This window comes from Pseudophryne corroboree, chromosome 3 (genome assembly GCF_028390025.1).
Source record: "Pseudophryne corroboree isolate aPseCor3 chromosome 3, aPseCor3.hap2, whole genome shotgun sequence".
NCBI classification, from domain to species: domain Eukaryota; kingdom Metazoa; phylum Chordata; class Amphibia; order Anura; family Myobatrachidae; genus Pseudophryne; species Pseudophryne corroboree.
In genome coordinates, this window is record NC_086446.1 from 402,925,689 (window position 1) to 402,948,999 (window position 23,311).

Sequence of the window (23,311 nt, forward strand, 5' to 3'; positions counted from 1 at the left end):
ATTGTACGAAATATGATAAAGCCGAACCCCCCCCCCCCCCCCCAAGAAAAAAAAACAAAAAATAAATAAAAATAAACGGTAATTAAAATACTGACAGGGTAATCCAGTATCAGACAGGTGACGTTCCAACAGATTGATGGTGAATGATACATGTGTGTTAATTACATATTGACATGTATGGCTGCACTGTATGTACGTTATTCTTGCCTTGCTGTTGGTTAAGTGCTACTGTATCGGTCTCCAGTGTATTGCAGGAAACAGGGGCTCTTCCTTGGTTGCCTAGCAACTCCGAACAGGTCCCAGCCTGTGTTTACATTGCTGACTCCAGCCTTCCTATTTCGCATGGCTCTATTTTCCATTATTACACTGCTTCTGCTCTGCCAGTTTCTCTCGCTTTTAAACAAAGACGCTCAGTATTTAGGAGGCCAACGGCTGTTAATATTTTGGTTGTGTGAAAGAAGGAAGGAGGGGGGCTGCAAGTGCAAACTGCTTGTTGGTCCTTTGGGATTAACAAATAGAAATGCTCTGTTCTATATTAAATAGAATAATACAACGTCTGCACTACTTTTACATATTCTCTTATTTTATCACATGATATATTTAATTCATATGTTAGTGCAGTGGTTTCCAAACTTTATTGAATCACGGCGCCCTAGAATATCAGATTTTTTTTCACGGCACCCCTAGGCCAAAAATTTCTTATTGAGAAATTTAGAAAGAAATATTACATTAAGTAGATTGTGTTTATATGTCATCCTTAGGGTCAGTTGTGTGGTGAGGGACACGATTCGCTTCTGTTTGGCCACATATTTTATGACTGGCAGCCACCAGCACTAGTTTTGCCTATTATATTGACCATGAATAATTTGAATTGGTCCTGGACCACCAACCCGGGGCACCCCTGCAAGTGTCCCGAGGCACCCCAGGGAGCCACGGCACACAGTTTGGGAACCTCTGTGTTAGTGTGAGGTTTATAAAAATATTGTTCATTGGTAAATTATACTTTAGGACTGTTGAAAATAAATATATCAACCATGTATTAACTTTTTGTAAAGATTCTTAAAAAGACGCATCTTCACTTACCAGTATTATTCAAGGGGAATGCAGAAGCCAGAACCTGCATGGCTTGCAGTCTCATAATGAACATATTGGTTATTGTCACAACTATAGAACAATTACATTTTATAGGGTGTTTTTTTGTTTATTTTAAGTAAATCATATTGCAGTGATACTTACCCTCCAGTCCTGTCTTTACTATTCCAGGTACAAAACATTTGTGCGAATATTGGCCCCACAATCCATACTTACCTACAATTATAAATTATTTAAGAGAGGTTACTGTAGTAAAATGAATGCTTGCTGTGCCATGTGGATCATCTATTGCTGCTCAGCGGAGGGTTCAGCACCTTCAGATGAAACCTATAGTACAGATGTGTCCTCGTACATCTAGTCTCAGTGCGCCACGCAGCGGGTTATGCCTGGCACGAGTGAGCTGACCGATCCCGAGCAATATTGTAAGCATTGGTTGTCTTTTTTGCCAAAAATTCATCACCGTTGCAACTAAGACACTCCCAGTGACTGTGATAATTAATTTGCTAAGTGACACTTGTATATCTGTGTGCGACTGAGTCTCTGAATCTGCATACAAAATGCTATACATGGTCTCCTCCTCCTTTTTCTTTTTGCTGGGCAGCATTAGGAGGCATCCGGGGAAGGGAGGGGGAGAGGCACAGACCAAACCCTATCACAGCAGGTAAGCAAACAGGCCACCGTACACCCTCCCCCCTCCCCCCCACAATTCAGCATCTCGCTTACTGTTTGGCAGGCACCAGATAGGAGAGGGGCAGACTGTGAGACGGTAATGCAAGGGGGAGGGGCTGGACAGCATCCTTTTAACAACTGGCACGGCTGCGACAGGACAGTTCGGGATCGAGATGGAGGGGCGTGGACACTATCCTTTTTCTGGCAGCAGCAGCTCCAAGCAATAAGTCAAACGGCTCTGATATTTCTGTCCCTGCTGTGCGACTTTCGGCCAAATCACAGTGCCGGGCGGCAGGAAAATTTTGACGAGCGGAACACCCGAGAAATATATTGTTGGGAGAACTCTTTTCCAAGCCCAGTTACGTTTTGCTTCCTATAAAGACTGTTGCACACACATTTACAAGTGTATATATCAAATTAATCAGCATAGTCTCCTGGTGTGTCCTAGTTGCATCTCGTTGCATTTTGGGGAAAAGAGCCTCATGATGCTAGCAGAGACCAATATCCTCAGGCATAGAGGAGAAATGGCATCTTTAATCCAAACCATATGAAAGGACAAATGCCCTGTTTGTAATGAACGTACACTGCTCCACTTGTATTTCAGCATATCAGTACATAAGTAGACAGCCTGTCCATAGTGCATTTATTTTAAACAAATAAGCATAATTTAAGCAGTATAGTGCTTCTAGATCTAATAGGATAGTTCAGCATATAATACTCAATATTAACTCAATCCATTCTGCAGAAGTCCTTACAGATTGAAATAGGATAGCTTACCATTTAAGATTCAATAACAATATCTTGATTGACGGGCGTGTAAAAAATGTGTACCACAAGATATTAATTTAAAATCCAATTTATTAATTAGAATCACAGACGAAATATGCTAATATATATGTTTATATTTAACGTTTTTTTACTTTTACACACAGAAGCATGCAGGGATCTCACTGATCTGTGTATGCTTCTGTCAATCTCGCCAGCCTGAAGCTGGTCTGTTTATTGGCGATTTTTTTGGTAATGTTTTAGGTGCGAGTTGTAAACATGCATCCTATTACATTGCCCGAGTTGTATGTTTGGCAAATGGCAAAACACCTAGATGCGAGTTTTGACATTGTCGTTTTTTCGACTGCAGGAAACATGCGATTTTGCATGTTTCCGCATACCATTACATTGGTCGACTTTGCAAAATGTGCGAGTTTACCGCTAAACTCGCATATTTGTGAAAAATCGCACGGCAATACATTTGGCCCATGAAATGCTACATTACAGTTTTCCACATCGACACTGTAACGTAGCATTTTGTATACAGATACAGCTGCAGTCTCACATAGAGCATACACATGCAGCATATCCTTAATCAGTGTAGTCTGCTTGTGCGTCTTATTAGCATTGTTTCTGCTGTGGGGTACACTGGGTTCCACAGGGAATAACATTGGGGTGTAGAGTAGAATCTTGATCCGAGGCACCAACAGGCTAAAAGCTTTGACTGTTCCCAGAATGCATAGCGCCGCCTCCTCTATAACCCCACCTCCGTGCACAGGAGCTCCGTTTTGTAGTTGGTGCCATGCAGTGCAGGCATACTACAGGCAGGGCGGCTCAGGTAGCCCTTAGAAGAGCTTTTATAAGTGAATATTGAAGACTTCAAGGGCTGCAGCAGAGACACTGTCTGTGTTAGATGTCAGTCAGACATCTCCTGCTGCAGCTCCATCACCTCCCCCAGCGGCGCTGTATATGCCCATGTCCTGGTTGCTGGGTACTTACAGCGGAGGCTCCGTTTTTTTACAGCAAGGCACACACCACCGAAGTTCTCCAGGATCGCGTGGCCGCACTTAGGGAGGAGGTAAAAGGGTCCCCCAGGCAGGACCCGCTGGAAATCGCGATCCGGCGCGGCCGGTGGGAGGCAGGCTGCGTGCGCTGGCGTGGACACTGTGGCAGTACAGGGGCTGCACTAGACCACCAGGGCAAGGGCACAGGTCGGTTTTACTAAAAACCGTTTGTTACATAGCCCACAGTACCCGGTGGTGAAGTCCAGCAACGGGATAAGGCTTTGGCCTGTAGCCCCTCCCCCAGCCCCAGGGCGCCATTTAAAGTAAATGTTCCCGCCCTGGAGCTGCATCTCTCTCTCTCCCTCACTCCCTGTCAGCGTTTGGGCGCCATTTCCACATGCTGAGCTGATCCTGGGACTGTTCGGGCAAATCCTCCTCTGTAAAGCCGCCTGCATGTCAGCGCTGTGCATTTTACTGGACACTTAAGTATTCTACATGTCTGCTGACAGTTTTAGTTAAGAAACAGTGAATTTAGTCAGGGTTATATAGTACAAGTACCCTGTGATATACATCCAGTATTTACTGTGCATTGATATATCTATTGATTGTATAGCTGTACTTAGTATTACTTTGTATTACTAGTCCAGTGCAGTTTTATTACATGTCATAATTTCTGTATTGTACATGTGACTGTGTGTGTATGCATATACATCTGCTGCGTGATTTCCATTCCGTGCATCTCACTCAGATTGCTATCCCTATATTCTGTTCCCTGAGGGGGCTAAGTGGGTCAGGGTTATTTGTTTAATATAGGTGTTTCACAGAATATACTTGGGTATTTTTCTCTGTGATTTTCAGTCACCATATACCTTTTGAATTCTCTGTTTGTGCTAATACACTGCACAGGGGGTTCTTGGTAAGGTATTAGACTGCTGATATTGTACTAGGTTGCCCGTAAATTGAGCTTTCAGATATGTCAGCTACAGAGGGCGACGGAGCTGGGGCTGATCAAACATTGCATGGTGGTGACGCTGCAGACATTGAGGAAAATATAGCAGCAGAGGGTTCAGGTTCTGGGGGTTCTCTACCCCCCAGTGGGACTGTGGCAACGGGGGTTCAAAATGATCCGCCTTGGGCCACTTTCTTCACATTATTAAGTAAAATTTACGCCCCCTATGGGACCTCCTGTGCCGGTACAACTGCTTATGGTCCCTGCGGTTAATCCGCCATGGGCAGATCACCTGTCAACTCAGTTACAGCAATTGAACCAATCACTGAATAAACAGAAATCTAACCCTCGCCCGCCTAAGACCAAGGGGTCCACTAAGCGGGCAATTACTTCCTCACTATCCACCCACGTCCCAGATACCTCGTTTGATGAGGATGGCGTTTATACTGACCCCACAGACACTGATCCAGATACTTCTGATGGGGAATCTGTCTCACAGGTGTATGTTCCTGACTTATTGGAGGCTAATTCTTCAAATTACTGATGACCCAGAGCCTGACTCTACCTCTAAGAAACCGGACAGATTTAAACGTCAGAGGGTTGTTAAACAGGTTTTACCTCATTCTGACCATTTAGTTGACATACGTCAGGAATCCTGGGAAAATCTGGGAAAGAAATTCACACCTCACAAGAAGATGCTAGCTCGCTGTCCCCTCGCTGCAAAGCTAAGTAAAAATTGGGATACACCCCCGCCAGTGGATTCGCAAGTGGCGTGGCTGGTGGTATCCTCAGCTCTGCCTGTAATTACCGTCACTTTTCTGAAAGAACTGACGGATAAGCGTGTGCAGGGTTGTTTAAAAGCGATTTACACCCTGTGCATCGACCCACTATTGCAGTGACATGGGCTGCAGAGGCTATTGAAGCATGGGCTCAGGATGTACCAACTGGGCTCAGAAGGTACCAACTTTTCTGATAATGCTAGACAATGTCTCTCGTATATTGTCACAGCCTCTCATTACATTAAAGAGGTGGCTTCTGATGCCGGTATTCTGGCGGCCAAGGCTTCTACTATGTCCATTTTGGCTCGCCGGATTCTATGGTTACGGTCCTGGTCTGTAGATCTGGATTCTAAGAAAACTCTGGAGGTGCTTCCTAAGGGAGACATTCTTTTTGGAGAGGACTTCAACAAGATAGTGTCTGACTTAGCTTCTGCTATAACAGCATGTCTACCTAGTACTGCTCCTTCGGTGCCAAAGGCTAAGAGTACTTCCTTTCGCTCCTTTCGTCCTTCAGGTAAAGCAAAAGGTCAGGCGTACCCGAAATTGGCTTGCACTTCCAAATCCTCTAAGCCCAAACCTAAACGGGCCTGGGCTGCCCGTCAGCCTACTTCCAAACCTGACAAGCCTGCTGCATGACGGGGCGGGCCTCCCTCTGGGGGATCCCAGGGTGGAGGACCGACTTCTAGGGTTTACCCAGGAATGGTTGAAGACAACTTCTGATGCCTGGGTGCAGGAAGTCGTCACTCGAGGTTACGCCGTATCCTTCAAGAATCGTCCCCCTCATCAATTTTGCCTGACAGACATTCCTTCGGTTCAGGTGAAGGCAAAAACTCTTCATTCGGTGATACAGTCCCTCCTGGACACAGGAATGGTAGTACAGGTGCCTCTAGTTCAAAGAGGCAAGGGGTTCTATTCACCGCTATTCCTAGTCCCGAAACCGAATGGGTCCTCTCTGCCCATTCTCAACCTCAAGTCCTTGAACAAATATGTTTCGTATGGAAACTCTTCGCTCTATTGTTCTTGCCTTGGAACCCGGGAATTATATGGTCTCCCTGGACATACAGGATGCTTACCTGCATATTCCTATTGCAATGTCGCATCAGCAGTACCTGAGGTTTGCTGTTTGCAACCTCCATTACCAATTTCGGGCTTTACCTTTTGGTTTGACCACGGCCCCGCGAGTCTCCACGAAGGTCATGGCGGTAATGACAGCTGTACTCCACCGTCAAGGAGTCAGGATCCTCCCGTATCTGGACGACTTGTTGATCCTGGCGAATTCCCCAGAAATTCTCCTACGCCATCTGGATCTGACGCTCCAGTTTCTGCAAGCCCACGGGTGGCTCATCAACTGGAAGAAATCTTCCCTGGTCCCTGCTCAGAGCATGGTGCATCTGGGGGCATTGTTGGACACTCACAACCAGCGGTTGTTCTTGTCTCAGGAGAAGGTCCTGAAACTTCAGGACAGGATTCGATGTGTCCTATCTCGTCCGCAAGTGTCGATACATTCGGCGATGCAAGTGCTAGGTCTCATGGTGTCGGCTTTCGACATGGTGGAATATGCTCAATTCCATTCCCGCCATCTGCAGAAACTAATTCTTGCCAAGTGGGACGGCCTGCCTCACCGGATCAGGTCTCGCATGATCTCCTTATCTCCGGAGGTCCGTTGTCACTGAGCTGGTAGCTGCAGGACCAATGATTGAGCAGGGGTCATCCCTTCTGTATCTCCAACTGGGTCCTTCTGACGACGGATGCCAGTCTGAGAGGTTGGGGCGTGGTGTTGGGGCAACAGTCCCTTCAGGGTCGGTGGACCAAGGAGTAATCTCTCCTCTCGATAAACATTCTGGAACTGCGGGCGGTGTTCAATGCACTGAACTTGGCCCAGCATTTAATACAGAACAGACCTGTTCAAATACAATCGGACAGTGCCACCACGGTGGCGTACATATATCATCAAGGCGGCACTCGAAGCCGCATGGCAATGAGGGAAGTATCAAGGATTCTTCAGTGGGCAGAACGTCATCTGCCAGCCATATCGGCAGTGTTCATTCCGGGGGTCCTGAACTGGGAAGCGGACTGGCAATTCCATGGACCTTTCAGCTGCCATGTGTGTTCCCTCCGGTGTCACTCCTGCCCAGAGTAATAAGGAAGTTCAAGCAAGAATGAGGACTCCTGCTTCTGATCGCTCCCACGTGGCCCAGACGGCATTGGTTCTCAGACCTTCAGGGTCTCTCGATAGAGCGTCCCCTTCTACTTCTGCAGCGCCTAGATCGCCTCGTTCAGAGCCCCGTGTATATAAGGATTTGTCACGGTTGGCTTTGACGGCGTGGCTCTTGAAGCTTCCGTTCTGAGGGCCAAAGGATTTTCCGAGGCGGTCACTCAAACCATGTTTAAGGCCCGGAAACCGGCTTCTGCTCGGATTTATCATAGGGTCTGGAATTCTTACTTTGCTTGGTGCGCAGCTAACAATCATGACGCTTCCAAGTTTAGTACGGCCAAAATTTTGGCCTTTCTACAACAGGGCCTGGAGTTGGGCCTTCGTCTGGCCTCCATCTAGGTTCATATTTCTGCCTAGTCGGTTTGGTTCCAGAGAAAAATTGCGACTCTGCCTGATGTTCATACATTCACTCAGGGTGTTTTACGGATTCAACCTCCTTATGTCCCACCTGTGGCTCCTTGGGACTTGTCGGTGGTTCTAGAGACATTACAAGAGTCTCCGTTTGAGCCTCTTGAATCTGCTGACCTTAAGTGGCTTTCTCTTAAGGTATTGTTTCTGCTGGCTATTGCCTCTGCTAGACGGTTGTGGGATTTGGGTGCCTTGTCCTGTAGGTCCCCCTATCTGATTTTTCACTGTGATCGGGCGGTTCTTCGAACACGTCCCAGGTACCTACCTAAGCTGGTGTTTTCTTTCCACCTTAATCAAGAAATTGTGTTTCCGGCTTTTGCCTCTCCTGAATTGTCTTCCAAAGAGAGGTCTTTGGATGTGGTACGGGCTCTCCGTATCTATGTGAAGAGAACTGCCTCCATTCGGAAGTCCGATTCTCTCTTTGTACTGTTTGGTTTTCACAAATGTGGCTGGCCTGCTCACAAGCAGACCCTGGCCAGATGGATTAGAATTGTGATTGCACATGCTACCATCAAGGCCCATTCTACTTGGTCTGTTGGACCTTCTTGGGCGGCTCGCCGTGGTGCGACGCTTGAACAATTGTGCAAGGCGGCTACGTGGTACTCAGTGAACACGTTCATAAGGTTCTATGCCTTTGATACATCGCCTCCCAGGATGTTTCCTTTGGACGTCGGGTTCTTGTGCCCGCTACAGTGCGTCCCCTCCCATGAGGAACTGCTTTAGGATATCCCCGGTGTTATTCCCTGTGGAACCCAGTGTATCCCGCAGCAGAAAACGAGATTTATGGTAATAACTTACCGTTGCTAAATCTCTTTCTGCGAGGTACACTGGGTTCCACAGGGCGCCCACCCAGACGCACTTAGCTTCTTTGGGTTTGTATGGCATTAGCCGCTGACACCTTCTCCTGTCGTGAGAATGTGGTGTATGTGGCTACTGACAGTTGTCGTCTCTTTTACCTGCTACTGCATTGGACTGGTTAACAAAATTGAGCTCCTGTGCACGGAGGCGGCGCTATGCATTCTGGGAACAGTCCAAGCGTTTAGCCTGTTGGTGCCTCGGATCAAAATCCTACTCTACACCCCGATGTTATTCCCAGTGGAACCCAGTGTACCTCACAGAAAGAGATTTAACAACGGTAAGCTCTTACCATAAATCTCGTTATTGCGAATAAGTTGCATTTTCGGGGGAAATAACACGACTCATAACGTACAGAGGGAAGACCAGGAAGGACGCATCTGTATGTGTGTATAAATGACAATGCATTCAGAGAATTATGCAAAACTTATTTGACAGTGTACTTTGAGCAACATTATTTTCAGAAATTTTATATGAAGAAAAAAAACTTTCCTTAAAATCACAAATCCTACAGAAGTATAACTAAATATGGATGGAAATATAATAAAGAACTTGATCCAAGCACTTATAAGCTGCAATTCATTTATTTTATTTTATTTATAAATCGACAACATATTATACTATGCAGTATATTTAGGGATCAGTGGTGCAAACAAATGACATGAATGTAATCCAGCTGCATGCTGACATCTCTAGCAGCTGGAATACTGGTATTGCTATCTATTTCATCATCCAAAAGCTGTGTGCCAGAAGAACAGTCCAACTCCCTTACTGCTATGTGATGGCATTCCTAACACTAAGCAGACCCGTCGTGTACACTGAAAACACTCCTTTCTTTGTGTCCCAGTTCTACTGGCATTTTTGCAAAGTGGGCTGATAGCTATTGCTCTGGTTCTCCCTAATATATGGATAAAAATACATTTTACTTTTTTTTTTTTTTTTTATAAATTCTTTATTTTTTCATTTTGCAATATAGAACATTTTCCAAACATTGCAGCATACATATCAAAAGTAGAACGTGGACAGCTGTCTCAAAGCTCATCAACTATAGTTACAAAACATAACTGAATGGTTGCAAAGAAGAAGGGGTAACAGATTCATATATGTTAACTTAAACTATGTGACGTTCAGCCCAAGCTACCGATTCAGAAATAAAATGCAGCCTCGTAACAATATTGCTTAATAACACAGCATTTATACAGAGTGTAAGGTAGCAAGCATTTGGAAATAAACAGAGAAAAGATGACAAGGGGAAAAAGGGAAAGAGGGAGAAGGAGAAGGGGGGGGGGGGGGGGGGGGGGGGAGTAGAAAGGCCACAGACGTAGAACATTTAGAGGTCAGTGCGGCGGCCTCAGCCACCTCCACCATCAGTGTGTATTGAGGGTGCATAATCAGCATAGGTTCTAGTGGTCTTAAAGTCTATCCAAAGAAGCCAGGTAGCTATATAGTCTGAATATTTGTCTAAGGCGGCGGAATAAACATCTTCCATATGCATATAGAAGTCAATGCGTTGGAACCACTCCCATATTGTCGGTGGGTTAGTGGATCGCCAGTGTACCGGGAGTACCGCTCTTGCCGCATTATTCAAGTGTTTAAGGAGGGACTTCTTGTAGCGGGAGAGGGGGATATCTACATGTGATAATAACCAAAAGTCCGGCCCAGAGGGTACTGGGCCTCCCAGAATCTTTGTTGATAGATCTCTAATCGTGTGCCAAAATGGGGTAATTGACGGGCAATCACACCAAATGTGGATCAGTGTACCAGTATCACTACTACATCGCCAGCACAGAGGGGAAACCGAGGGGTAAAATTTATGGAGCAGGGACGGGCATCTATACCATCTCGTCAGTAACTTGTATTGTGTTTCCACAACATCCAGGCTAGTGGAGCATTGTGCTATGACCTTGCAATGTGAGTCCCATTGGATCTTGATTCCCCGATGTATTAAATCTTTATCCCAGGCATCACAAAAGGAGGGGACAGTAGGGAAGGAACCCTGTTGAAGAATCTTGTAGATGCCCGACACTACATGTGAGGGGGCTATCTCCTGATTGCACATGGATTCAAAGGGAGTGAGAGCCTTATAAAGGTCTATCGTCTCTCTGTGAGGTAACAAAGTGATGTACCTGAAGGTAGAACCAATAATCTTTAGCAGGTATATCGCCCGTTTTCTGTATTTCAGAGAATGTTTTGAGTTTGCCACGTGCAAGCAAGTGGACTACTCTGGTCACACCCGCTTCCTCCCATCTAGAAGCAATCTTATTGGACCTTCCCGGGGGGAATAACGGATTATCGAAAATAGGCATAAGGGATGTTCGTTTAGTCGAGATTCCCATCTTGTATCGAAGCGACCGCCACAAAGCTAAGGTGGGTCCCACAGTGGGATGGGATGAGCGACTAATTTTAAGAGACCAGGGCACTGCCTGTAGGTTAAGATCGGTGGAAAAAGATTCCAGGTCAACCCACTGCTTCCTATGTGAGTTGGGGCGGGACCAGTCTATAATTCTATGTAGTAGTGTGGCATGGTAGTATGTAGTAATCATAGGCAGCTGTCGTCCACCTTGAGATTTCAGCCTAGATAAATGACTATGCTTGAACCTAGGCTTTCGTCCGCCCCAAATGAAGTGGCTTATCGCTTTGTGTGCTTCAGCTAAGAATTGAGGGGGAAGTTTCAAAGGGACGGTTTGAAAGAGGTATAGCAACCTGGGGAGAATATTCATCTTCACTATATTTATACGGCCTAGCTATGAGAACCTCTGCGTGAGCCACTGCCTCATCTCCTGTCTTAGTTTGCGAAGCAGAGGGACATGATTAATGGTAACTATAGTGGTGAGTGCCGATGGGATTTGAATTCCTAAATATGTAATATGGGATTTTTGCCATATAAATTGAAATGACTGTGACAAGAGGGACGCCGTTGTAGGTGGGAGTGTGACATTCATTGCCATAGATTTCGAATAGTTAATTTTAAAGTTTGACAAGTTTCCGAACCGTGCGAATTCTTTCATAAGGTTGGGTAGAGAAATCAAAGGATTCGTCATGACCGCCAACAAGTCATCTGCAAAGAGGGCCAGACGATGGTCAATTTTGCCCACCTGCAAGCCCGCAATGTTAGGGTTGGATCTGATCGCACGAGCCAGTGCCTCCATGCATAGGACAAAGATTAAGGGTGACAGCGGGCAGCCCTGGCGCGTGCCATTGGAAATTGATATGGGTTCAGAAAGAACGCCATTTACTCTAACCCAGGGGTGGCCAGACTTTTGGAGTCGGTGATCTACTGTGAAAGCTAAAAAGCTTTTGTGATCTACCTAGGAGGAATAATAGCGCGCGCCGCAGGCGCGCGCGCAAAAAAAGGGGCTTGGCATAACAAAAAGTGGGCGTGCTATAACTAAAAATGGGCGTGGTATAACAAAAAAAAAGGGACGTAGCCTTGCTGCGCAGAGTGTAATGACTACCTCACGCAAAATAACACATTGGCCCCCACAGGTAAAAACCTCAAACACATATGCCCCCAGTGCCAGATACACATGCCCCCACAGTGCCAGATATGCCCCCACAGTGCCAGATACACATGCCCCCACAGTGCCATGTGCCCACAGTGCCAGATATGCCCCCACAGTGCCATGTGCCCGCAGAGCCAGATATGCCCAGTGCCACATATGACCCCACAGTGCCAGATATGCCCCCACACTGCCAGATACAGATATGCCCCCACAGTGCCATGTGCCCACAGAGCCAGATATGCCCAGTGCCACATATGACCCCACAGTGCCAGATACAGATATGCCCCCACAGCGCCAGATTACAGATATGCCCCCACAGTGCCAGATATGCCCCCACAGTGCCATGTGCCCGCAGTGCCAGATATTCCCCCAGTGCCACACATGACCCCACAGTGCCAGACATGCCCCCACAGTGTCATGTGCCCGCAGAGACAGATATGCCCCCAGTGCCACACACGACCCCAAAGTGCCAGACATGCCCCCACAGTGCCAGATATGCCCCCAGTGCCAGATATGCCCCCACAGTGCCATGTGCCCGCAGAGCCAGATATTCCCCCAGTGCCACACATGACCCCACAGTGCCAGACATGCCCCCACAGTACCAGATATGCCCCCACAGTGCCATGTGCCCGCAGAGCCAGATATGCCCCCAGTGCCACACATGACCCCACAGTGCCAGACATGCCCCACAGTGCCAGATATGCCCCCAGTGCCAGATATGCCCCCACAGTGCCATGTGCCCGCAGAGCCAGATATTCCCCCAGTGCCACACATGACCCCACAGTGCCAGACATGCCCCCACAGTGCCATGTGCCCGCAGAGCCAGATATGCCCCCAGTGCCACACATGACCCCACAGTGCCAGACATGCCCCACAGTGCCAGATATGCCCCCAGTGCCAGATATGCCCCCACAGTGCCATGTGCCCGCAGAGCCAGATATTCCCCCAGTGCCACACATGACCCCACAGTGCCAGACATGCCCCCACAGTGCCATGTGCCCGCAGAGCCAGATATGCCCCCAGTGCCACACATGACCCCACAGTGCCAGACATGCCCCACAGTGCCAGATATGCCCCCAGTGCCATATATGCCCCCACAGTGCCATGTGCCCGCAGAGCCAGATATTCCCCCAGTGCCACACATGACCCCACAGTGCCACACATGCCCCCACAGTGCCATGTGCCCGCAGAGCCGGATATGCCCCCAGTGCCAAACATGACCCCACAGTGCCAGACATGCCCCACAGTGCCAGATATGCCCCACAGTGCCAGATATGCCCCCACAGTGCCATGTGCCCGCAGAGACAGATATTCCCCCAGTGCCACACATGACCCCACAGTGCCAGACATGCCCCCACAGTGCCATGTGCCCACAGAGCCAGATATGCCCCCAGTGCCACACATGACCCCGCAGTGCCAGACATGCCCCAGTGCCAGATATGCCCCCAGTGCCAGATATGCCCCCACAGTGCTATGTGCCCGCAGAGCCAGATATTCCCCCAGTGCCACACATGACCCCACAGTGCCAGACATGCCCCACAGTGCCAGATATGCCCCCAGTGCCAGATATGCCCCCACAGTGCCATGTGCCCGCAGAGCCAGATATGCCCCCAGTGCCACACATGACCCCACAGTGCCAGACATGCCCCACAGTGCCAGATATGCCCCAACAGTACCAGATATGCCCCCACAGTGCCATGTGTCTGCAGAGCCAGATATTCCCCCAGTGCCAGACATGTATAGATTATAGAACAGCTCACCGTTGGTGTGTGGTGAGCGCAGCGCGCGCCTCTCCTGCCTGCTGCTCCCGTTCTGCCTCCTCAGTCTGACGGCAGCGTGTATGGCTCAAATCAGGTGCCGGTCCGCGAGCTCTCATTGGCTAACGAACCGGCACCTGATTTGAGCTATACACTCGGCCGTCAGACTGTGAGGAGACAGAGCGGGAGCGGAGGGCAGGAGAGGCGCGGCTTCGGGTGGCTGGGCGGCGGATCGCGATCGACTGGTCGCATGTCCGCGATCGACCAGTCGATCGCGATCGACTGTTTGGCCACCACTGCTCTAACCCGAGCAGACGGGGCTCTATATAATGCGAGAATCCTCTGCAGAAAAACATCTCCCAGACCTAAGCGTCTAAGCACTGCCTCCATAAAATCCCAATCCACCCGATCAAAGGCCTTTTCTGCGTCGGTGGAGAGGAGCATGAGGGGAGTATCAGTTATTTGCGCGTGCGCTATCAGATCAAGAACTCTGATAGTATTATCCCTTGCTTCTCTGCCCATTACAAAGCCGACCTGATCAGGGTGTATTATATCTGGCAGTAAAGGCTTAAGGCGGTTAGCCATGAGCTTTGCAAATAATTTAACATCTACATTTAACAGCGATATCGGCCTATAGCTGGAAGGGAGCGTCGGGTCTTTAGAGTCTTTCGGGATGACAGCAATATGGGCATTCAGGGACTGGCCTGATAAAGGGGCCGCTGATGATATGGCATTGCAGGCCTGCAGGAGAAGGGGGCCGAGTTTATCCTGAAAGGCCTTATAATATGTGACTGGGAAACCATCCGGTCCTGGGCTTTTACCATTAGGGGAGGACTCCAGGGCAGCCACCAACTCCTCCTCAGTAAAAGGGTCATCTAGAGTTCGAGCTATGTCCGTTGGGAGAGTCGGGAAAGTGATTTTGTCTAAAAATTTCTGTATATTGTGTTTGTGATCTTTGCGTGCATTTAATGTCCGCGTAGAGGTCAGATTGTACAAGGCTGAATAATAGTCATGGAAAATCTCCGCTATCTCAGTATCAGAGGCCCGGGCCACCCCGTCAGCACCCGTGAGTTTAGATATGTATGTTAAAGATCTCTGAGCTCTAAGAGCACGTGCCAGAAGTTTACCGGGTTTATTTCCCCATCTATAATATTTATGTCGACATTTACGGAATGCTCTGCGGGTACCGTCGCTGAGTAAAGTCTTAAGAGCTTGCCTTGCTGTTTGGAGTTCGGCAAAAGTGTCCGACGCTAACGTGGACTTATGAGCCAGTTTCAGCGTTTTTATTTCTCTAGTATGGCGTTTCTACACTCGACCTTCTGTTTTTTCAGGCGCGAGCCTAGTTGTATGCACTGACCTCTGATCACACATTTATGTGCCTCCCACAATGTAACCGGGGACACATCACCAGTCGCATTCAAAGAGATGTAATCATCTATTGCCGTCTCAATCTGGGCTCGGCAAACAGGGTCCCAAAGGAGTTGTTAATTAAACCGCCAGTGCCAGTGTTTGGGGGGAGGATGACAGAGAGAAAGTGTGAGCGTAATCGGGGCATGGTCTGATATAGTAACTGTTATGATTCCAGCACTCTGGTCAGAGGAGATCTTATGGCAAGGACCGGAGCACTGGAACGGAATGCTGGGGAAGGGAGCAGGACAGGAAAATAGCCCCTGGCGCCCTAACTCTGTTGTCTCACCCGTGTTGTCAGAAATCCCCTGCGAGACTATGGTTTCTTGAGCCCTTGGCAGCCGCGTTTGAAGGGCGGATTATGTCTGCCCAACTTCGATGCCCCCCGGTCTTAATGAGAGACAAAGGGAAACCCGAGACAGGGTGATAACAAGAGGCCCTCTAACTAAACAACCAGGCCAGGGGCTAAGCAAACTCAAAACTATAATATGTGCGGAGAAACCGCCAGGGAAAAGGACAACCAAAATATCCACTTGTCCAATTCTCCTACCCGGCACCGCCGAGTACCAGAGAGGACTTGTGGAAGCGGAACCCTCCGCAAATGCTCCAAACACAAAATATAAAAGGTAAAGCGGCTGAGCCGCAACACACGGCAGAGCCGCAACTCACGAACACCACTGGATATAAAACGGTGATCAGTCAGGACTCCAGGGAACCAAACGACCTCTTGGGATGAGATGACAACTCCCGAATACCGGACTTCTGAGGACTGGAATGACCGGATACAGCAGGACTGGAAACAGACTCTCAGCAAACAAAGGCAGCATGCAGGAAGCTATTACCGGCGTCTGTGAGAAGCCCTGGGAGTGTATTTAACAAGGAGTCCTCCAATCAGCTGCTAAAGGCTGATTAGAATAAATGCCGTGCAGCTGCCTTGCTGCACGGCCAGAGAGCAGGTGAATATCTTAATTTCCTAAAGCCTAGCAACGGGGAACGCGGTCCGCCAGTGGCGTCCCCGTTGCTAGGGTCCGTGCGGCTCAGCGCGCCCGGCGTCTAGCGTTGCTAGGGAGCCGGCGGCTGTACGTGCACGGCGTCTCTAGTTGCTAGGCGCCGGGCCGCGCAGACCATCAAGCGGACCCCGGCGCCTAACAGTAACTTGGCCAATCGTTGCATCAACCAATAGATCCAGATGGGCATGGCTCACGCAGAGGTAATCTATTCGAGAATATGAATTATGTGGGGGTGAGTAAAAGGTAAAGTCTTTATCTGAAGGGTGCAAAAGACGCCAAGCATCAACCAATTGAAAATCATGTAAAACAGCCCTAAATCGTCTGGACTCTCTAAGAGTATTCCGTGGAGACCCAGAGGAGGAATCCAAGCGGGGCTCAAGGACCCAATTAAGATCACCTCCCACAACCAAAGTACCCATCAGGTTTTGCTCGATTAGCTCCAATGCTTCCTTAAGAAACCGAGCTTGACCTTGATTAGGAAGATATAGATTTACAAAGGTAAATGTCTGATGTGCCATGGTAACTCTAACCAGAATCCCCCTCCCATCACCTATCAACATTTCGGAGACATCTAGCAGTCGCAGATGCTTGGCAAAAATAATGGCAACACCCCTAGCCTTCGCTCCAGAGTAATCATTAAAGTAACCATTGGGAAAGTGACGAGAGCGAAGACCCGGGGAGGCCCCCCGCTTGAAATGTGTTTCCTGCAAGAAGAAAACCTCTGCCCCATCTGTATGTAAGGTGTGCAGTAGGCCTGATCTCTTTTCCGGGATGTTTAAACCCTTCACATTGTAGGAAACAGTCTTTAAGCTAGCCATACTGAAAAAAATGTAGGGAACAACTGACTGATCGATACATCATGGCCATGGCTCCAACATAATGTCGCACCATGAATAACCTGAAATTGACAGTGGCACGGGAGGGAGGAGGTAGGTGGGTGGACACATGAGGAAAGGAAGGAAGACATAGAAATTTGAACATACAAAAAGAAGAAAAAAACAAGCAAAACACCAAAAAAAGAAAAAACACAGATAACATATAGTAGCAATCTCTGCATTGATAGCCATGGGTAAAAATTAAGCATCCCATGGTCTAAAAAATGTACAGCAGAGAGGGGGGTCCAAAGGGTGATACCGGGTTCAACAACTTTAGATAGTTAAGTAAAAGGGTATTTTAAAGAGATACGCCATGGTCAGGAAGGAAATGAGCAGAGGAAAACCGATCAACCGCCACCTCCGATCACGCCACCTAATCCCACACTGCTCACAAGATATCTCCCATATTAGGTATGGAGATAATTTCTAACATTAAGAAAATAGCAGACAATCTCAGAGCAGTTGTAGCTCACATATTAAACAACCAGTAAGAAATATCAATGTGGGCGTTCAGTGAGGTAATATAGAAAAAAAAGGATATCACAATTTAGGATGGCAAACGCATTCATGAAATTTCAGACGTTTCATCAGTCTTGCCAGTCCGATTGCGGCGTCTGGAGGTGCCCACTCTCTTCCAAGATTCCCTGCGGGGAAGTGCCGTAGTGGGGAGCTGCAGTGGGTCCGTCCAATTTGGCAGTGATATTAACGGTAGACCCATCGCGGTACAGAAAGATGGGACACCATCATAGTCCTCAAGAACATACCGGTTTCCATTGCGGGTAACTTGGACGCTTAAAGGAAAGCCCCAACGGAATCTAATATGCTTCTTCCGAAGAGTTTCCGTGAGGGGGTGGAGAAGACGTCTCTGTTGTAGGGTCACCCAAGAAAGGTCCTGGAAGATCTGTATGTGGTGGCCTTTAAAATCTATGGTCGGAGCCTGTCTGGACTTCTGTAGGATAGTCTTTTTCACCTGAAAGTAATGTAGCCGGCAGATGACATCTCTCGGCCGCTCCGTGTGCGCTCCTCTCGGCCGTAGTGCCCGATGTGCTCTATCAAACACTATTTGAGAACTAGGGTCGGCACCAAGAAGGCCGTTGAATATTGTAGTCAGTGCCGTAACCAAACCCTGAGGCAGCACATCCTCTGGTAGACCTTTGACCCTCAAGTTATTCCGCCTACCTCTGTTATCTATATCATCCAGTCTACGTCTCATTTCGGTGGTGGTACGTGAGTATCGAGATACAAGATCGTGGAGGTCCGCGAGCTTAGAGTCTGTTTCATCTCTGTGATCTTCTAGTTCGACCACTCTATTTGCTACGTGCGTGAGATCAGACTGGATGGTGGAGAGACTCGCTTGGAGGGAATCCTGAATCCTTTTTTCCATGTTGGATAGATCTTGTTGAATGTCTTGGCGAGTCGGAAGAGAGCGCAACTGTATGAGGACTGCCGCCATATCGGCAGATTCCCTACCGGCAGACCCAGCCTGGTGGTGAGTTGGAGCGGACGGAACTCCAGTATCCTCCATGATGGTTGACGGCAAAGAGTCAGAAAGAAGCGAGGAGGTGGTGGGGTCGAGAACGGGGGTGCCAAATAGAGTATGAAAGGCTGAAGCCTGTGTGGTTGTGGATTTAGCTTTTGATGCGGTACCAGAGCGGCGCCGTCTTGTCATTAGTCTGAGTGAAGAGAACAGAATCCAGAACAGAGCCCCGAGGCAGGAGACATTAGGACATATCTCAATTAGAAGTATAACCCGTTATCCCCTCTGCGTGGCTTGGACTTATTATAGCATAATATACGTCAGGCTAACGCCTGTAGGCACTGGAGGCAGCAGTGTGGCTGCATGCACGACACGATTGGTAATGTTCTGCATTTGGTGCTCACATATCCCCGGTGGGGAGGTCGCGCCGGCACCAGCGGTCTTTAGTTGGAGGATGGGGGCCTCAGAACTCACGGAACAGCCACTGTATAAATTAAAGATCTTTGTGTGCCCAGGCCAGAAGTCATGGGTGTCCGTGCGGCCGTCTCTCGGCCTCAAGACTACGGGGGCCAGTGAGGAGGTCTCAAGTCAGGGGCTCAGTGGGGTATCCCAGATCTCATAGGGACCCCAGACGTGGGGCAACAGAACCCTCTCCGTCTGCGGTATATCAAAATGGCTGCTTCGATGGAGCACCCCCGTCCGGGGGCCTCAAACGTCTTGCTTCCGCAGGCTGCGGCTGCGTGTAAGGGGTCCAGGTGGTGAAGGGGTATAGGGAGGGGAGCGCAGACACGCGGGTCGGCAAAAGGGGGGGCGGGCCCGGTCACCCGCGCGCAATTCACCTTCCCGGCCGGGAGTATTCCTAAAATTTAGCCCCCGGCTCCTGCAAGGCGAGAGGGCCGCAATCCGCAGAGTCGGCCTAAGCCTCCTCTCGATTCCGCAGTACCCTCCCACCGGTGCCCGAGTCTGGGGACAGAGAGAGCGGGGCGGGCGAACAGGGGGGCGGAGGGCTACGGAGCAAGCTAGGGGGGGGCAGCCGCGGCGGCACAGGTCGGGCCCTCGAGAGATCAGGGAGGGCACCTCTTACCTCCCCGGCAGCCGGCTCCCGTCTCGTCCCCTCAGAGATCCACCGCGGGCGTCCCGACTATCGGAAGCCGCGGCGCTGATGCAGAGAACGCCGGGCTGACGCTGCGAGCCGCTATCACCAGCTCCTCGTCTCCCGCCCCAGGTCCCAGGCAGAGTCTCAGCAAAATGGCGGCCGCTCTCGGTGCAAGTCCCCTCACCCGGAGCTCCCGAGGCCGACAGCGCCGGGTGTCTACGAGGGCCAGCAGATTGAGGTGGGTGTCCAACGAGCCCCACACAGGGTTTCAGGATCGCTGGGGAGAGTGTCTGATAATCAGCGCGGCTCCAGGGGGTGCAGGTCGGGGTCCGTGCCTACTCCAGGCCCCGGCTTCAATCCGGGGAGAGGGCCGCAACCCGCAGGAGCACTTAAAAGCACTCCCCGATTCCGCGGCGTCTCCCCAGGGCAATCCAGGCCAGTCGGAGGGCAGTGAGGAAGATACTTGAGCGCAGATGAGAGGTCCCAAGTATTAGGGAAAAGGGTTTTATCAGGGCTATGTGCAGGAGCTCCCAAGCTGCACGTCCTTCTCCCTCAGCATCCAAGCCGCGCCCCCACATTTTACTTTTTAAGTTTTATGTTACTACTCTTCTTACATTCATTCAATCTATTTCCAGTATTTTATACCTGTTCACCGATAATCAAGGGGACAATGAACAATGAAGAGGAATACATGCTTCTATGTACAGAGGCAAATAGGATGACTCATGGAAAATGACAGCACAAACCGATGTAGGAAGTCGTTAGATGAGGTTTTCAAGTTCATGCTCGGTTCACAGCCGTAGCCTATTAAACATTATTCTTTATAGGGTACTTGACTCCTGCATACAGGTAAGGCAGCCATGTTGTGGGATAAACTCAGTGTGACCCCACTGTGCCATAAGGTACAATGGCCCTCATTCCGAGTCGTTCGCTCGTTCTTTTTTTTCGCATCGCAGTGAAAATCGGCTTAGTGGGCATACGCAATGTTCGCACTGCGACTGCGCTAAGTAATTCTGCTATGAAGAAAGGATTTTTACTCACGGCTTTTTGTTCGCACCGGCGAACGTAGTGTGATTGACAGGAAATGGGTGTTACTGGGCGGAAACACGGCGTTTTATGGGCGTGTGGCTGAAAACGCTACCGTTTCCGGAAAAAACGCAGGAGTGGCCGGAGAAACGGGGGAGTGTCTGGGCGAACGCTGGGAGTGTTTGTGACGTCAAACCAGGAACGACAAGCACTGAACTGATCGCACAGGCAGAGTAAGTCTGGAGCTACTCTAAAACTGCTAAGTTTTTTTTGTTCGCAATATTGCGTAAACTTCGTTCGCACTTTTAAGATGCTAAGATACACTCCCAGTAGGCGTAGACTAAGCGTGTGTAACTCTGCTAAATTCGCCTTGCGACCGATCAACTCGGAATGAGGGCCAATATGTCTGCCCCTAGTGACAATGGGTACACTCAAGTTAGAACTAGCTACATGGGACACCTTTTTCTTTTTAATACTAGTATTTTCTTTCTCCTCTATTCATAGAATATACTGTATTAATGGTACTATAGTTTTGTAGGCTGCCGCAGTATAAAAGAATTGGAGGGGCAGTTAGGGGTGTATGTAACTAAATGTCATGCAGAAGCACAACCACTTTTCCGGAAGAAGAATCTCATTCACATTTATGCTGTGCTCCAGTTTTCATCAGTATCTGCCAGTATCTCCTGTGGAACTGATCATCCCAGAAGGCTAAAATAAGAACTCATTGCGGTTTTCAGTCACGCCAACTGTACCCTCAATATTTTATGTTAGTGGAAAATACATTATCTTGATGTATAGTAAATGGTAAGCCAAAAGCACCATCACAATATTATATTGAATGGTTGAGCCTTATCTCGCTCTGTATTCTATGCTATGCATATTTAAGAACTGCAAACAAAGCATCCCATTAATGATATATAAAATTCAAGTCCAGCAACACATAAAGACATAGATCTGATTGATTGTGTTTATGGTGACGGTTATTCAAGTCTGAGAAGTGTAAAAGTACCGTTCAGCAGGGCTGTCTGTTTAAGAAGAGGTGATGCAGGGCACAATAAGCCAGCAGCGTCAGCTCTGCTCCTCTGCTTTCCAAGTGCCAGATTCTCTCTTGCCTCTTGGTGCTGACTTGTCTCTGCCAGCTACTTTGACTCTCTCTGGGATTCACCTGAATAGCAAGGGTTACAGTAGGTGCTCTTTTGCAAGAGCTACGTGGAATCCTTAGGCATCCTGAAATCTTCTGTCTTCACCTTGTATCTTTTGTCTTCCATCTGCCACCTCTTCTAGTCTCTTGTCTTCCGGCATGGCATTTTCCGTATCTCTTTGAGGGCTTCTCTATGCTTGCTCCCCCCACAGTCCTACTGAGTTCGCACTGGCTATTTAACCACGTAACTGGCATGGTCAGATCACATGCGACTGCGCCGGACCCACTTTGTCTCGCAGTTTTTGACAAGGAGATGCGTTTTGCAGATGTGCTTAATATAATATTTAAATATTTGTAAAAATACTTTTTAAACTGTATTAAACAAAACATTTAAAAAACAACAACTATATAAACGGTTTTGGAGGGAAAAATCGCCAGTTAAGTGGTTAAAGCCGCAATTGGTGGGTGGAGTGATGACCTGGCTCACCACTGCTGCTCCTGATTGGCTTCTGGTCCGCAAGCCACAATTGGCTCACAGCCGACACCAAATTTGAAAAGTGGCTTATCCGTTAGCGCTGGGATCTGATGCCCATTGGGTCACATATCTACACCTGTATCACCCATACACACATTTACACACTCAGGACACTCTGGTGTCCAGAGTTTTCCCGGATGGGAGGTGATGTGAGTTGAGAGCAGCATTGAGATTATTTTTTTTCTTTAAATTGCTGCCTTAAAGTTTGATGCTACATTGCTAAAATCTCGCAGCTGCCTTCACAAAGCAAATGTCCATTACCTCAGAATTACATTGTATTGTACATGCATGGCAATGAACCTCATAAAAAAAAAAATATTGACATTACATTTAATTCTCACTCACAGGGGAGATTCAAATGTTTGAAAAGTCGGTTGGGTGTCTGTTTTTTCCTGTCTATTAGATAGGAAAAAAACAGACACCCAACTGACTTATCAAACAATTGAATATCCCCCACAGAGTGTTATTCCTGCAGGGTACATACATTATTTTATCAGTGACTAGTCGACACAAGACTGCTGGCACCATTAGTCCAACATGGTTGTATTGCTACTTATAGCATTTTATTAGTGCAGAGATTCTAACTGTAAACACGCTGGTAAAGTAGCATGTTTAAAGTTATAACAGACGCACTGGTAAAATATCATCACAACAATACAACAATGCCGGGATAATAGCACTGATGATCTGGTTTTGACTAGTCCCTGACAAAAATATTACTACATACCAAACCTGCTAACAGAAGGTT

At 48.4% G+C, this 23,311-nt stretch overlaps 1 protein-coding gene across 4 annotated transcripts in view; it reads left to right on the forward strand.

Annotated features, from left to right (window-relative positions):
* MTCL2 (microtubule crosslinking factor 2) overlaps positions 1 to 23,311 on the forward strand; it is a 146,220-nt gene that overhangs the window by 32,247 nt on the left and 90,662 nt on the right. The gene's annotated exons all lie outside the window — the stretch shown is intronic.